At 45.2% G+C, this 5313-nt stretch overlaps 1 protein-coding gene across 1 annotated transcript in view; it reads left to right on the top strand.

The window, feature by feature from the left end:
• LOC116706692 (prospero homeobox protein 1) overlaps window positions 1-5313 on the top strand; it is a 27237-nt gene that overhangs the window by 14248 nt on the left and 7676 nt on the right. The gene's annotated exons all lie outside the window — the stretch shown is intronic.

The raw sequence follows: 5313 nt of genomic DNA, 5'->3' as shown, positions 1-5313 counted from the left end.
GCAACTTCAGGGAGTTCTACTACATCCAGATGGAGAAGTTTGCCCGCCAGGCCATCAACGATGGAGTCACTGGAGTCGAGGAGTTGGGCGTCAGCCGCGACAGCGAGCTCTTCCGAGCCCTCAACATGCATTACAACAAGGCCAACGACTTTGAGGTAAACACCAACACTTTTAACTGTTTAGCAGAAAAAGAATCATTGTATGTGAGAGGAAGAGCTGAGAACTGATGCGGTTCATATCGAAAAACGTGGAATTTCACCTGATACCTCGTGACGCAGAGGGGTAGTGTGACACCCTCTCACTGTGTCCTCACTGACACCGCTGTGACCGTTCTCAATGCTGAGTTTAAGTCTCTCATACATCCTGCCATACGCTGTAGTACTAATGTATATCGTCGCTGTCCTGTGAAAACATTTTTTTGCTTACAACTTAATCCTTCAGTTTAACTGAAATATTCAAAAATTACTAAATGTAGAGCTACATGATTTTCACAGGACAGCTATGATATGAAAAAAAAAAAATCTGAAGCGTGCATCACAGGTTTTAGCCCTAAAGACATGTGAGGAACTCTCATCTAATGAGGAAGAAAACCTTATCGCTGGTTTTTACTTCTTCCTCACTGTTAATTTCCCCTCAGTGGATCTTAGTGTGTGTGTGTGTGTGTGTGTGTGTGTGTGTGTGTGTGTGTGTGTGTTGTGGTTTGCTTTTGAGAAGCTGCTTTTACTTCCCTATACTCATACCTTCTGTGTGAGATGTTTATGTGTATTCCAGTGTATTATAATCATAAATTCTTAGCACAGGAAGGTTTTCCCAACTTCTCCATTTGCCACTTGTGTGGTGTGTGTGTGTGTGTGGTGTGTGTTGTGTGTGTGTGGTGTGGTGTGTGTGCGTGTGCGTGCGTGCGTGTGATGTGTGTGTGTTTTGTGTGGTGTGTGTGTGCGTGCGCATGTGCATGTGTAAATGTGTGTGTTTCAGAGTTGCCTGTGCTCTCTCAATGTCGCTGACAATAGACCTTTAAAAGGCTTGTGTTAAGAAGGACTGGAGTGATCTGGGCTTGTGTGTTGTCTGAGAGTGATGTATGTGTGTTTTGTTGTTGCTGCTGCATTTCCCAGTGTCCTGTTCACCTCGAAGGTACAGCCGTCCCTTGGACCGCCTGGCATGCTGGCAAAGCACTTCTCCTCGGTGTGTGTGTGTGTGTGTGTGTGTGTGTGTGTGTGTGTTGTGTGTGTCCACTTTGGGGGGGGGGGGGATCTCACTGTTATCAAGGTTAAGCGTCCTACTGTTTTAGTGAGAGGAAGGGGAGAAAAAGAGGGGGAGAGGGGGAAGAGGGAGATGGATAGATACGGGGTAGAGGGTGAGAGCTCGGAGACAAAGGAGAAAGCGATGAAGGGGGAAAGGGAATCGAGGGGAATGGGAAGGGGAGAAAGAAGGGTAGAAGGAGAGAGAGGAGAAAGAGAGATGACGTGCAGGAGAGAAGTGCCCTTGCGAGCAGTGGGAGTTTTGCAGCACTCACATTTAAAGTGCTTCACTCTCTTTCTCTCTGTTTACGTCGCTCTCTCTCTGTCCGTTATTTGTCCACTGGGGCTCCTCTGTGTGCACCCAAACACACACACACACTCGCACACACACTTCCCCACATCCATCTTCAGCCCTCTTGAGGGAGGCTTTGAAGGACTCTGGCAGGAAGAGGCACGTATATGATGTCTTAAAAAGCCAAAGTCCATCAAAGCAAAGCACAAAGAAAAATGACACTATTTCTTCTGTTCACCTGTTCTTGACTGATCATGACTGAATTATTTGTTCAGTTACAGGGAAATACGTTTAAATCAAGAAGAAAGTGACTCTTCACCTAGCCCTGCATTTACACTCCTGTAGAGTGACCTTCAATATGTGCAGCAAAGTTCATATTTGTACACCTCCGATGGTAAAAGCACAGTATCAACACTATTTGTTTCTGTTCTTACCATTTAGGTTTTTATTTTTCCTGATCCTGGATTCAGGGTGTATTTTCCTTTAGAGGCTTGTTTCTGTTTTCATATCAAATTATGCTCTGCTTATGGTAAATCACCTGACACCCTCAACAGGAAATAGAAGTTAATTATATTTCAAAAACGCAGCTGCACAAACTTGATTCTTATAGATATGTCCTTGATATTGGCCCTGTGTTGTTTGACAGAACAGAAGATAAAGACATGTTCTAAGACCTATGTAATATTTATTTTTCCACATAAAATTACAATTACTTAAAATTACAACTATTAATAATCCAGAATCTATGCTGATATTGTTTATTGCTGGACACAGGTGGTCTCCCGCTTCACTGAAAGGTCCATCAGCATATGTGCACTGGAGTTTCCACACCACACCTGCAAAAGTTACATTGTGGACCACAACTGACTATCTTGTCAAACTTGTACTTACATGTGTTTGAGTCAGATCATTTTTGTGAGCACGGAGAAACTTTCCCCCCTCCCGACTTCTACTGTCAAACATACACATGCATCCTTCGGCACAGACAAACATTTGAGAGACAAAACAATAAGCAAAACATATTTTTTGACTTTCATTCAGCGCAGGTTTTACTTTGTGCTTACAAAATAAGTCAGTGTTAAACATGTGGGTTGCATTGCAGTGCAGTTGGGCAAAATGTAAACTGGATGAAACAAGTATATATCTTTTACTGACACTATGTTTCACTTCAGAGAAATGGATCCATAAGATTCTTAGACAGGTTTGTGTGACTCACATAACCGATCACAGAAAAACAATTGACAAAACAACCTCTAGTAAACACCTTACAAAAAAAATGCAGCACTTGCCCAAGCACACGTAACACGCCATCTTTTCCCTCAGACAAATTCCCTGTCACATCTCAGACAAAACTATCATTCTTCTCATGGCACCAGGAAGCTACTGTTAAAACAGGCTTAAGGGGAACAGCCTATTTGCATACATAAATGTGAAAATTTGCAAGAAGACAGAGAGGAAAAGAGTGAGAGGCCAGGTGAATAAGTCTTCTGTTGGCCGAGGAGCTTCAGTAGTGGAGGAGGGAGGGAAGGTGTTTTGCATATTAAGGTTTTTTTTTTTGCTGGGCAGGTGTCTGAGAGATACAGGAGCTGATTAGAGTTTAGCACAAGGAAAATTTGCCCAGCCATGCAAATTCTAACCCCCCTGACAAACCAACCGCCTTGGTGAGCATGAAGACTCTGCATGTAAGTGTTTGTGTGTAGCTTTTTGGTGTGTGTGTGTGTGTGTGTGTGAGTGTGGGTGTTATTTGTGAGTGTGACCATGTGTGATTGTAAGTGCCGGTGCGTGGGTTGTGTGTTTTTTTATGTTGGTGTGGAAATGGTGTGTTTTTGTGTGTTATATATGTGCACAGACACATTTGTTATAGTGTTCTGTCGTGTGTGTGTGCGTGTGTGTGTGTTTGTGTGTGTGTGTGTGTGTGCGCGTGCGTGCGGGCGTGTGTGTGTGTGTGTGTGTGTGTGTGTGTGTGTGTGTAGTCATAGAGGTAATGTGGAGATGGAAATGTACTGGATGTGTATCAGGATGCCCCCAAGGCCCTTTTCTGTGGATCTCTCCCCTTTCTCCTCCACCTCCTCCTCCTCCTCCTCCTCCTCCTCCTCACCTTCCTCCCTACCTGCTTGCCACCACTTGAAACAGGAGCCTACGCAGATTCAGCAAGCGCACAAACACACACACACACACACACACACACACACGCACACCACATGAGTTTCCTTTGCCAGATTCTGCATATCAAAGTTCCATCCACCTTGGTGGCGTCTTTGGAATGAATATGTCCTCTGTTTCAGTGATCACACACACACGCACGCACACACACACACACACACACACACATACACACAGACACACACACACACACACACACACACATACACACACGTCTGTGGCCTTTCTTGTTTGATGCTAATCTGCTCTGTCACTGTGCTGGCCTAATACGCTCCCATCTCCCTCCCAGCTCCTCTTTTGTGGCGATTGTTTCACTTTTTCCTTTCATATCCCTCCTCCCTCACTCCCTCTCGTCGTTCTCTCTTCCTTCTGTTGCCTCTCTCCTTTCATTCTTTCATCCTCCTCTATTGCATGTCTTCCGTTATCCCCCCCTTCATCTCCCTCGCTTTTTCCCCCCATTAGGAAGTTTTAATGGCATAATTGTCACATTCCTTCTGGCACAATGAACACCAGCGGTAATTAAAGAGCTTGCCGTTAATTACCTAGACCCCGGCTCTACTTTCCTCTTTTCTGAGCCCTCCTCCTGATCCCCTCTCTTCTTTTCTTTCTTCTCCACTTCTCATTCGCTCTGTCCATCGCCATCAAAGTCTTCCGAAACACACCCGGCCTCCCAAAGCCTTGACTTTGAGCGAGCAGCGCTTTCATGTGAGAATTCAAGTGAAAACTCTCGCTTAGTGTCCTTTTCTTTTTACTCCACAGCCCCCTCTGTATGTCTTTGAACCCCCAATGACAACACACATCATCTTTTATAAGACAGGAATGTGTGTGACCTGGTAATGGGTTAGAGAGAGGGAGAGAGAGGTGGGGTCTAATAGAGAGGCAGTTTTATGATGGCTCTGGGAAACTCTCAGATTTCCATAAAACAGACTAGGCCAAGTTTCCTCTGTCAGTGACCACTCCTCTCACAGAGGACACACACACCTCGGCATTTAAAAGAGGAAGTCCCTATGATCTCCATGTGAGAAGGAGGTAGCAGCGAAAAACGGTGAGAAGCCTTTGTCCGCACACACGCGGGTATCGTGTGTCCTCCCTTATCAGCTGCTCTTTCTCCTATTGGAAAGATGTCTCACTCCTTTTGTCCCTCTTCCTCTTTTGTTTGTCTATCTGTCTGTCATCCCTCCGTTTGAATTGATAACGCCCTTTAAATGACACACGATTTTTTTTTCATCCAAAGTGACAAAATAATAAAAGAAAAGTTTCTGAAGTTTGACTTGTTCGCTCTTGTTCCCTCACCCATCTCTATTCCTCCCTCGCATGCGGCCTCTGCCTTTTCCTTCTATTGTCCTCTCTTTCTTCCTCTTATTTTCCAGGTTTTCCTACCGCTGTCTCTCGGTTTCTCTCCAACTCTCCATCCATTACTAGAGCCACAGAGAGCTGAGAGCAGATGCTGTCTGTCCAACCGCCGTGCCCCATAGCATTGTGTGCTTCACCTCTCCTTCCCCCTTCACTCCCTCGTTCCTCCTCTTCACGTCCCTCTCGGGGCTCCATTTGTTCTCCACCAAGAGAGGCTAATGTCTGTTTTCTCCTCCTCCTCCTGCTTTTCCCCTCCCTGTCTTGCAC

This window comes from Etheostoma spectabile, chromosome 18, assembly GCF_008692095.1.
Source record: "Etheostoma spectabile isolate EspeVRDwgs_2016 chromosome 18, UIUC_Espe_1.0, whole genome shotgun sequence".
Lineage (NCBI taxonomy): Eukaryota > Metazoa > Chordata > Actinopteri > Perciformes > Percidae > Etheostoma > Etheostoma spectabile.
Note: the sequence above shows the minus strand (reverse complement) of the source record. Positions and strands in the feature narration are given on the sequence as shown.